The sequence below is a fragment of the Ursus maritimus genome, unplaced genomic scaffold (assembly GCF_017311325.1).
Source record: "Ursus maritimus isolate PB19 unplaced genomic scaffold, ASM1731132v1 scaffold_13, whole genome shotgun sequence".
Lineage (NCBI taxonomy): Eukaryota > Metazoa > Chordata > Mammalia > Carnivora > Ursidae > Ursus > Ursus maritimus.
This window is the reverse complement of record NW_024423675.1, coordinates 29,984,725-29,997,407: the sequence shown is the minus strand read 5'-3', so window position 1 is coordinate 29,997,407 and position 12,683 is coordinate 29,984,725.

Sequence of the window (12,683 nt, the reverse complement as noted above, 5' to 3'; positions counted from 1 at the left end):
TGGGGCTTCATCAAGATAAAAAGCTTCTGCACAGCCAAGGAAACAGTCAAAAAAACTAAGAGGCAGCCCATGGAATGGGAGAATATATTTGCAAATGACACTACAGATAAAGGACTGGTATCCAAGATCTACAAAGAACTTCTCAAACTCAATACACGAGAAACAAATAAATCAAAAAATGGGCAGAAGATATGAACAGACACTTTTCCAATGAAGACATACAAATGGCTAACAGACACATGAAAAAATGTTCAAAATCATTAGCCATCAGGGAAATTCAAATCAAAACCACACACTAAGATACCACCTTACACCAGTTAGAATGGCAAAAATTGACAAGGCAAGAAACAACAATTGCTGGAGAGGATGTGGAGAAAGGGGATCCCTCCTACATTGTTGGTGGGAATGCAAGTTGGTACAGCCACTCTGGAAAACAGTGTGGAGGTCCCTTAAAAAGTTAAAAATTGAGCTACCCTATGAACCAGCCATTGCACTACGGGGTATTTACCCCAAAGGTACAGACGTAGTGAAGAGAAGGGCCATATGCATCCCAATGTTCATAGCAGCATTGTCCACAATAGCTAAATCGTGGAAGGAACTGAGATGCCCTTCAACAGATGACTGGATTAAGAAGTTGTGGTCCATATATACAATGGAATATTACTCAGCTATCAGAAAGAACAAGTTCTCAACATTTGCTGCAACATGGACAGCACTAGAGGAGATAATGCTAAGTGAAATAAGTCCAGCAGAGAAAGACAATTATCATATGATTTCTCTTATCTATGGAACATAAGAACTAGGAAGATCAGTAGGGGAAGAAAGGGATAATGAAAGGTGGGGTAATCAGAAGGGGGAATGAAGCATGAGAGACTATGGACTCTGAGAAACAAATTGAGGGCTTCAGAGGGGAGGGAGGTGGGGGGATGGGATAGCCTGGTGATGGGTAGTAAGGAGGGCACATATTGCGTGGTGCACTGGGTGTTATGCGCAACTAATGAATCATCGATCTTTGCATCGGAAACCAGGGATGTACTGTATGGTGCCTAACATAATATAATAAAAAAACTTTAAAACAAAACAAAACAAAAAAAATAAAGAGCAAATTCTTCCTCACAGTCCTTTGATGAACTCAAAGTAAATGGGATGAATTTAGAACACTTAGCATAGAGCCAGTCTCACATTAGATGCTCAGTGAAGGTTAGTTCCTTTCCCTCTTTCAGCCTAACTAACTTTTCAACATCAACAACCCAAACAACATATCTGGCATCCACTTGACAGTTTGTACTCTTTAAAAGATGAGATATTTAAAAAATGTTAACAACAGAAGGTACAGTTTCCTTGAATCTTTTTTCCTTGATTCTTATATATATAAACCATTGTAAGCTTTTTAAGAGGTTAAAAGTTTCTGCCACTCCAAGAAATAGAGAAATTAAACATTTATGTAGTTAAGTTGTTTAATACTCTTCAATTTAGATTTAATGTCTATGTGCTTATTTACTTACATATTAACAACTCTTAATTTCCTTTCATATCAATGACTGACAATGAATAGATTGCTTATTATCTCCCATGATGCTGCCTCAAAATGCTTTCTTATAATCACTGGATATTCTAAGGTTGCATGACTGTGTCTCTTTAGTATCTTAATGTATCTGGAAGTCTGGGAAAAGAAAAAGATATTAAACAATACCCTCCATTGCTTTTAATAACATGGCCACAAATGCTCATTTTGCTGTAGCGTCAAAATGATGAATAACTGCTATACTTGGTCATATATTTGCAGTGGCAAATTAGGAGTCTTTAGATGTGAAAAACCACATTAAGCTTCCTTCAAACAAACTTCCTTAGTCTTTAATTCTAACTGTAATGGAACAACTAGCGTTAGCAATAAGAAGTCACTTTGAAATGATGGGATAGGAATGCTACTCTTCAGTTCATGATGGGACCTAAGATTAATGCAGTTCTTTAAATCCCCAAACCTCATAACCAAATACTATTCAAAAGCCAGTTCTCTAAAAGGAATACATAATGAGGAACACATTCTACCTAATAAGGGAAGTTATGATTATCTATATTTTAATATTTTAGGAAAATTAGGATAAAATACTAAAATGCATCATATGTGATCCATCATCTGTAACAAAAATTCAATTATATATGAATAGTTTATATCCAATAATTTTTATAAATTATTTTATATGTAGTAATCCAATTACAAAAATCTTTTTATATGTTGGTTTTCTCTTGAGTGTCCTTGTAGGCTAGACCTTGAAGATAATTAATTTCTAAACATTTTGAGGAAGGTATATAAAAGACTTTTTATGTGCTGCCTCTCTTCCCTCTGTCTCTGTTACTCTGTTTCTCTCTTCGTGTCTTGATTATACAGTAATTTAATAAAATAGAAACTCCAGTTTGATTTTTCCAATGAAAATCAAGTTTGTTTCATTCTTATTTTCATTCCTAATATTGCTTGGCCAGTGATCTACAAACGACAGATAATGGACTGGCTCAAAGAGTTTGTTTGGATCAAGCTACAGGAGTTTGAGCTGCAAGAATCTTTCTAATCATTTAGTCTAAGCTCTAATTTTAGAGTTGAGAGGGGAAGTGTGATCAAGAGATGTCATTTATTTAAGAGTATTGAGCTATTTAATGGTGAAACAGTTCTCATGATTCCAAGTCCAGTACTCTTTCTACTAAACTCAACTGTTAATACCATGACTACTTAAGATTCCAAGTGCTGAAGAAAGAAATGTTGCTCTGTGGCAGTGGGTATAACTGCAAGGGCTGTCTGGGTAGGCAATGAGGAATTAACATTTCCACATCAGACCCCCATTTAAAAAAAAAATCTGTGGCTCTATCACCCTTTAGCTGCTTGAAATTCTATGTTGTTCACTATCTATAACAAATAAGTTTAATTATTTGATCAACATGGCTAGCCACATCAGTCCAAAAACATTAAAGTAGAACAGATCCTTACTTTGACTTATTTTAAAACTCAACGTGTTTCGATTTACTTGAATTCATAAAAAAAATAGTATAAACTTAGAGATAGTTGGTGGAATCTATGAAATTATTTCTGTAGTTCCCTAAATCAATATTTTTTTACATTTTAATTTTAACTTATGAAATGGAAGAGTGACCAGTTGAGATAACTATATTAACAGTTTGAACACTAGAAAAGAACATTTTTGTTTCTGCTAGCGAAAAAATTCCATACTTTTCCTGTCTCCAAAATTGTAATTAGTTCCTAATTTTTTAATGGCAAGGTTAAATTAAAACAAAACAAAACACTGGAATTCCAAAAAGAGAGATGCTGCTACTCTTTTCTTTAGTAACAGATACAAAAATAGAACATTTTCAACCATTTAAGTAAGGATCAATTAGCACCAATGGAATCCTGATCTATAATCCAGATTTTCATTTAATTTCATAGTGGAAAGTGCTATATGATTCATTAGCATATGTCACCTTCATACTGTCAACAAATTATGATATCATTTGAACATCTTTAAAGATTAATTCAGTATATAGATTTTCATTTTCAGTGTTATTTGTATCACAAATGTAGTCCTCTTGGGTTCAACTCCCAAAGCATCAATAAAAGGTAAAAATATTTTCCTCTTTTCAAAGCATCTTAAACATATTTAACAGTATTTTTCTGAATGGTACTTCACTACTGCCTTGTGCTTCTTCCTTTTGCACAATAGAAAAGAGAGACATTTATGATAAATGCAATCAAATGATTTATTCATTGAATTACTCCCTATTTATGCTTGCATTTTTTGGGAATGAATAGAATAATTATTCTTTAGGGAATCCTGATTTATTTTCAAAATAAAAAAAATGTATTTTAGAAAATAATTGCAACTACTACTTAGGCATATACAAAGTTCAGCCACAGAGGAAAATCCTAAAAAGCGATCAGCTTTTATTTATAGTTGATAAGGTAAATTTTGATCCACAATAAATATTTTATTCTGTAAGCATAAATTAACAAGGTTTATAATCCACCTTCCTAGAAAAGAAAAAAAAATCTGAATGTATATGTGTTGTGCTTTTTTAAGCCTTTGATATTTACTTATTTTTAGCTACAATCTTTTCTTGCACCAAAAGGAAGAACTCTTTCATTATAAATGTTAAATATTAAGGTGTCCTTGAAAGAGTTTTAATCTTCAGGAAATTATTTCTTAAGTGAGCGCTTTCCATGGTAGTAGTGTTGAAAGTGGGGAAAAGAGCAGAAAAGAGATTAGGATCTAGATAAATTTTTTATTATGAACAAAAATCCAAGTATCTCTTGATAGCAAACTTTGTAGTTGCTATGCGGTTAGGCCAAGAAATTCAATATAAAACTTCAGACTCAATAAACCTCAAACAGTTCATGCTAAATTCCCCTAATTGCCAATGAATAGTACACTCCCGCAAAGAAAACCAGAAAGGTCATGCTAAATTACACAGGCTCATGCTGTTCTGCAAATCCATTGTACCTTGCATCTCTGTCTTGTTGTGTCTGCTGTGCAATTTTCTGAACTTTACTCAACTTTACCACCTACTGGTTATTCAATTCTAATCAATAGAAGCAAATATTCACATAGCCTGACCTTCAGTAAACTGTAAGAAGTCTGGAAGGGCAAGAGAATTCAGAAAGGAAATAAAATAGTGACCGTGTCTTATAAATCACAAGAATAATTTAATTTTTTGTCTTATTTTAACTGGGGCAGGGAGTGAGTAAGAATGATAAAAAGAAATCGGGTTTTAAGTTTGAATAATTTATAGTAGAGCCCTGGAAATGTCCACTGATTCAGTTTTTCATGACTTCCATGCAGTAAGAAGATGTAAACATGTTATAATAGTAGCAAGTCTTCTTTCAAAAAAGCAGGAAGGGATCACTTTCTGTAATTTGAGGGCTAAGAGAAAACCATAAAGAAAATTGCAGTGGTTCTTTTTCTTTCAATCTTTTAAATCCTTACCCCAGACCAACTCTTTATCTAGAACACGTAAAAAGAATGCATTGAGAAGTGTCTAGCTTGGTGCATCTTGACCTTCACAATCCTGAAAATGTGCACACAGCTGTCACCCTCACAAGAGTTTGAGAGCTTAGACAGAGGAAAAGAAAGAGATAGGAAAATGGAAAGGCTGAAGGGGAGGCTTTTGTTGGTAAAAGACAAAGTTTGCCCTTGGTTAATTCATTTCCTCTTCAGCTCCTCACTTTATTTCTTTCCTTACATCGTAGCACTCTTTAATCTCTTCTCCTCCTATCTCTGTCAAAACTGGCTACCACAGAGGCTCTCGAATCAGTGTTTTCAACTTTGTGGTGAATTGAAGTTAGATTGCTACTCTTTTCAAATTATATTTGCATATTTAAACCTAATATATAATTCTGGAATACAAGATTTGTTTTCTGTTAAAGGATTTTTAGGCATCAATAGTCATCTAGAGAAAGGTTTATTTTTTGGGATGATGTTGTGTAGGAATATAAAATTTTATACTTCAGAAATAAAACTTACTGAACTCTACATTGATTTACCTTAAAGTTTCCTGAAGGCATGAAAACTAATGTCTGCTTTGACATAATTGCCACCTGTACCTTCAATTAAGGATTTTAAAGATTAGTAATATGTTAAAGTAAAATAAAATGAAATAAAATTCCAGAGTGTAAAAACTGCTGTTTGAGTAGGAGATTTTAACATCTCTGAAAAGTCTCTATGCTTGTGTATTGAAAAATTTTATTCACATTCTTTTGGTAAGAAAGGGATAAGCAATGGGAATATTTTCCTGAGTATCTGCTCAGAAGTAATAATTACTTCTTTAAAAAAATAGCACAAGAATTATGTTTAAGGATTTTATAATTAAAGTTTTAAAAAGTATTCTTTTTGGTTATCTGAAATTCTAAAATAAAAGTCTTATAGACTGTATAAAATTAGTAGCCTTTTATAGGCATCACATTTTTGCCCTTACATCATTGGGTCTTCCAATAGAGAAAAGTATCTATTATGGATGTTTTCTAAGAATCTGTGATATTTGCAAATTTTTCTTATTATTTAATTACTTTTAATTTGTAAAAGAGTAAATTTTTTAAATATGTAATACATTGGGAGGAAAACTATATTCCTTTTCCCCAAATATTTGTGATTTCATTAGTAGTACTGTGTGGGTCCTGGAATAGTATTTCATTTGCCCATCTTATGGGACTTGGAGTTGATTTAAGTAACTCCAGAGAGTGACTTTATACAAAAGGACAAAGGTTCCTAACCATAGACTAAGAACAGAGGCAATGGGCCCTAAAAACTCCAGGTGTGTTATATGGAGGATGATGTAATGCTAAGTGCACTCAGCCCTTGTAGGGGAGGAGGCATGATGTCAGGTGGTTGTCATACTCTGGGAAAGTGAACCACTATGGTGTTTTGTAGTGGATAGTAAAAAGAATTAGATATGCTAATTTAACAAGATGTTTTGACTCCATGGTTACACAGTAAAGTGGTCGATAACCTACTTGTAACTGGCCAGAATATGTAACTGGCTTAAATATGTTTATTATGTGCTTCAAATTCTCATAAGCTTTCACCCATTTTCCATAGAATGGATTTGTCATATTTATTCTCATTGACTGTGAAGTGGACCTTAAACCGATTAATATCCAGACTTTTTCAAAACTTTGGCAGGATACTCTCTTGAAAATAAAACCTTCATTAACTTTAGAGATGACAGCTGTGTCCATAATTCTTTAAGCAGATCAGAAATGTTTTTGCAATGCAACAAAAGGTCAAAGACAGAAAGCTCACTTTTAATAGACCATTTCTTTAACCATGGTTTTCTCAAAAAGTTTATATTAAAATGCAGTATACCTATTTCTTCCACTTCAGGTATTAATTATTTCGACAAGCAATAGGGAAGTCTCAGGAATATGTGAACTGATGAAAACAAAAGCAATGATGTTTCCAAGGATGCACCTGACAGCTCTTAGGGGATCTAGAGAAATGAGAGCAGAATTACAATGATTTCAAGTGTTTTAGTAATACACTCAGGCAATTTAAAGTTGCAAAAATTCATCAAATTTATATTGAACTTAGATCTTTTCTGAATACATAGTAACTTTCTTTTGTAATTTTTTAATGCTATAAACTTCTATTATAATGATTTGACTTTCTATTATGAAATAGTGTACTTAGTATGGATTTATATATTGAAACTTAGTTTTCTATGTAGTAATAACTGTGTCTTGATCTAGTCTATAATATACTTGTCTGGATTACTAAATCTTAAATTTGGAGAATTCTGTTAACAGAGTTTCCTTTGTAACCCAGTTAATTTTTATAATAGATCTTTATTATTTGGTATATTTTTATCTTAAATTTTTATACTTTCTTTTAATACTAGAACTCGGTTTCCCCTATAAAAAGGTAGATGCTCAAAGCTAAATTATTTGATTAATCAAAATAAATAAATTGACAACATTAAGAAGCTTGAAAAGGTCATGGGAATTTCTGGGAATCCTTTAATTTACAAATTATAGTTGGATTTTTCACCTGTTTTTCCATTATCCTGAGACTGAAGCAGAATCATAGATTTCACTATTATTACCATTATTATTGTTGTAGTGACTTCTGAATTACAGTGAGATATTAAGAACAGCCTGTTTTAATGCTACCAACCCATCCATATGTTCTAAATGGATAGAGCACATTCTATACTGAGGCTTTAAAAAAGGGGAAAAAAGGCAAATTTATTAGCATACCAGACAAACAAGGAAGTGTCATTAACAATTTGCACATCCTGTTTCCCAGAGCAGGGTATTCTCAGGTAACAGGAACTCATCCCCTAGAGGTGGATTGGACTGGCTGCAAAAGAGAGTGGCTCTAGAGGAAAAGGTTTGAGCCTACAGAGGTACCCACACAAGACAGATGGTATTAACCAGTAGCAGCAATTCTGCTTCATATCAGAATCCTCCTATAGTATTCTTTCATTCCTGTCTGTTAGGACAAGATCAGCTTCTCACTGCTCCATCTCTCCAAGGCTGCTACATCAAAAGCTAAATCTTACTTCTCATTTTCCCTTAAGATCTTTTAAAAAAATGTGGTCTAACTGTTTATGGATCAAATTACTTTATTAGTTAGGGATACAAAATTAATTAATTAACTAATTAATTAAAATTTTAAATTCCAGTATAGTTAACATACAGTGTTATATTAGTTTTAGGTATACAGGATAGTGATTTGACAATTCCGTATATCACCCAGTGCTCATCACAAGTGCCCTCCTAAATCCCCATCACCTATTTAACCTATTCCCCCACTCCTCTCCCCTCTGGTAACTATCACTTTGTTCTCTATAGTTAAGAGTCTGTTTCTTGGTTTATCTCTCTCTCTCTCTCTCTCTCTCTTTTTTTTTTCTTTGCTTGTTTGGTTTCTTAAATTGCACGTATGAGTGAAATCATATGGTATTTGTCTTTTTCTGACCAACTTATTTCATTTAGCTTTATACTCTGTAGCTCTATCCATGTTGTTGCAAATAGCAAAACTTCATTCTTCTTTATGGCTGAATAATATTCCATTGTAAATATATACCACCTCTTCTTTATCCATTTTTCTATTAATGGGTACTTGGGCTGCTTCCATAATTTGGCTATTGTACATAATAGAATACATGTATCCCCTTGAATTACATAGGGAATTAACGAATTAATGACTTAATAAAATAATGTTTTTGTATTTTTATGTAAATATCCAGTAGTGTGATTACTGGATCATAGGGTAATTCTATTTTTAACTTTTTGGGGAACTTCCACACTGTTTTCCACAGTGGCTGCACCAGTTTGCATTCCCACCAGCAGTGCATGAGGGTTCCTTTTTCTTCACATCCTCTCCAACTCTTCTTTCTTGTGTCATTGATTTTAGCCATTCTGACAGGTAGTGAGGTGATACCTCATGGTAGTTTTGATTTTCATTTCCGTGATGATGAGAGATATTGAGCATCTTTTCATGTGTCTGTTGGCCACCTGTATGTCTTCTTTGAAGAAATGTCAGTTCATGTCTTCTGTCCATTTTAAAATTGGATTATTTGTTTTGGGGGTGTTGAGTTGTATAAGTTCTTTATATATGTTGGATACTAACCCTTTATCAGATAAGTCATTTGCAAATATATTCTCCCATTCTGTAGTTTGCCTTTTAGTTTTATTGATGTTAAGGATATTACTGCCTGTACTCTTCTCTCAGATTTTTATTGTTTCGGGTCTCACATTTAAATCTTTAATACATTTTGAGTTTATTTTTGTACATAGTGCAAGAAAGTGGTCCAGTTTCATTTTTTTTGCATGTTGCTGACCAGTTTTTCCAACACCATTTGTTGAAGAGAACATCTTTTTTCCTTTGGATATTCTTTCCTGCTTTGTTTTTGGGTTTTTTTGGCCACATAATTGTGGGTTTATTTCTGGGTTTTCTATGTTCCATTAATCTGTCTATTAGAGATACATAATTTAAATAATATTGGGAACCTTAGCATTTTTGAATTCCTATCATGTGTACCAGAAAAAGATTATCTTTCATTTTCCAAGGGAAGTAAATTTCAAATCAAAATCTATTCACCATGACTCTCAGTTTTCCTTTTCTCAAAATGAGATAAAATCCTTTTTATCATTAAACACTTACTAGATGCTCTGTGAAAATGACATCATTGCAAAAACAAAATACTCTAGTTGTAACTTTTAGACCAGAAAACTAACACGTAATTTATTTATAGATAGGAGTTAAAGATTCTTTGTCTCAAATTCCTCCATTTAGGTGTAATTATAATGATAAAAGTAATTTTTTTTAATAATGATTTTTTATTATATTATGTTAGTCACCATACAGTACATCCCCGGTTTTCGATGTAAGGCTCGATGATTCATTAGTTGTGTATAACACCCAGTGCACCATGCAATACGTGCCCTCCCCACTACCCATCACCGGTCTATCCCACTCCCCCACCCCCCTCCCCTCTGTAGCCCTCCAGTTTGTTTCTCATAGTCCACACAGTCTCTTGTTTCTGAATTCCCCTTCTGATTGACCCCCTTTCTTTATCCCTTTCTTCCCCACTGAGTCATTCTAGTTCTTATGTTCCATAGATGAAGAGAAATCATATGATAGTTGTCTTTCTCTGCTTGACTTATTTCACTAGCATTATCTCCTCAGTGCCGTCCATGTTGTAGCAAATGTTGAGGAATTCATTCTTTCTGATTGCTGAAAGTAATATTCCATTGTATATATGGACCTACAGTCTGTAATCAGTCATCTGTTGCAGGGCCTCCAGCTCCTTCACGGGATTTAGCTATTGTGGACATTGCTGCTATGAATGGGTGCATATGGCCCTTCTCTTCCTCGTCTGTATCTTTGGGAAGTAAACACCCAGTAGTGCAATGGCTGGATCATAGGGCGTGTAGCTCAATTTTTAACTTTTAAGGGACCTCCACACTGTTTTCCAGAGTGGCTGTACCACACTTGCATCCCACAACAATGTAGGAGAGGGATCCCCTTTCTCCACATCCTCTCAACACTGGTTTGTTTCTTGCCTTGTCTATTTTGCCATTCTAACTGGCGTAAGGTGGTATCTCAGTGTGGTTTTTGATTTGAATTTCCTTGATGGCTAATGATTTTGAGATATTTTCATGTCTGTTAGCCATTTGTATACTTCATTGGAAAAGTGTCTGTTCATATCTTCTGCCCATTTTTTGATTGTTTATTGTTTCTCGTGTATTGAGTTTGAGAAGTTCTTTGTAGATCTTGGATGCCAGTCCTTTATCTGTAGTGTCATTTGCAAATATCTTCTCCCATTCCGTGGGCTCCCTCTTAGTTTTCTGACTGTTTTCTTGGCTGTGCAGAAACTTTTAATCTTGATGAAGTCCATAATTCATTTGTTGTTTCTCTTGCCTTTGGGGATGTATCATGAAAAAGGTTGCTTTGGCCGATGTCGTAGGGTTGCTGCCTATGTTCTCCTCTAGAATTTTGATGGATTCCTGTCTCACATCGAGGTCTTTCATCCATTTGGAGTTTATTTTTGTGATGGTGTGAATAGTGGTCAAGATTTCATTCTTTTTGCATTTGCTAGCCAATTTTCCCAGCACCATTTATTGAAGAGACTGTCTTTTTCCCACCGGATGTTTTTTCCTGCTTTATAAAATATTGATTGCCCAAAGAGCTGAGGGTCCATTTCTGGGCTCTCTATTCTGATTCCATTAGTCTATGTGTCTGTTTTTATGCCAGTACCATGCTGTCTTTGTGATCACAGCTTTGTAGTACAGCTCAAAAATCGGCATTATGATACCCCAGCTTTGTTTTTCCTTTTCTACAGTTCCTTGAGATCAAGTCTTTTTCTGGTTTCCATACAAATTTAAGGACTATTTGTTCCAGTCTTTTGACGTTCTCGATACTTTGATGGGATAAGCATTGAAAGTGTAGATTGCTCTGGGTAGCATGGACATTTTTAATATGTTAATTCTTCCGATCCATGAGCATGGAATATCTTTCCATCTTTTTTATGTCTTCCTCAATGTCTTTTAAGAGTGATTTATAGTTTCTAAGTAATAAAAGGTCCTTCGTCTCTGGTTAAGTTAATTCCAAGGTAACTATGGTTTTTGAGTGCTATGGTAAATGGGATGGATTCCCTGATTTCTCTTTTCTTCGTTCTCGTTATTCGGTGTACAGAAATGCAACTGATTTCTGAGCATTGATTTTGTATCCCGCCACGTTACTGAATTGCTCTATAACTTCTAATAGTTTGGGAGATTGGCTTCTTTTGGGTTCCACTTATAGAGTATCATGTCGTCTGCGAGAGAACATTTGACTTCTTCTTTGCCGATTTGAATACCTTTGATCCCTTTTTGTTGTCTGATTGCTGTTGCAAGGACTTCTAGTACTTATGTTGATAATGAGTGGCGAGTGGGCATCCTTGTCGTGGTTCCTGATCTTAAGGGAAAGAGCTTCCAGCTTTCCCCATTGGAACAATATGTTGCAGTAGGCTTTTCATAGATGGCTTTTATGAGGTAAGAAATGTACCTTCTATTCCTACACTCTGAAGGGTTTAATCAGGAAAGGATGCTGTATTTTGTCAAATGCTTTTCGGCATCGATTGGAGAGGATCATATGGTTCTTGAGTCTTTTTCTTGTTGATATGATGTATCACGCTGATTGATTTGCGGAATATTGAACCACGCTTGCATCCCAGGTATGAATCCCACTTGATAGTGAGTGGATAATCCCTTTAATGAACTGTTGCGGATTCTATTAGCCAGGATCTTGTTGAGGATTTTGGCGTCCATATTCATAGGGAAAGGTCTGTAATTCTCCTTTTTGAGGGGTCTTTGCCTGGTTTGGGGATCAAAGGTAATATTGGCCTCATAGAAGATGAGTTTAGGTGCTTTCCTTCTGTTTCTATTTTTGAAGACAGCTTTAGGAGAATAGGCATTATTTCTTCTTTGAATGTTTGGTAGAATTCCCCAGGAAGAACCATCCGGGCCTGGAGTTTTGTTATTTGGAAGGTTGTTTATCACTGACTCAATTTCTTCATAATTAATTGGCCTGTTTAAGAAATCAATTTCTTCCTTTTTCAATCTTGGTAGTTTATAGGTTTCCAGGAAGGATTGCATCTCTTCAGATTGCTTAGTTTATTGGCTATATAGCTGTTGATAAAAATTTCTAATAATCCTTCAA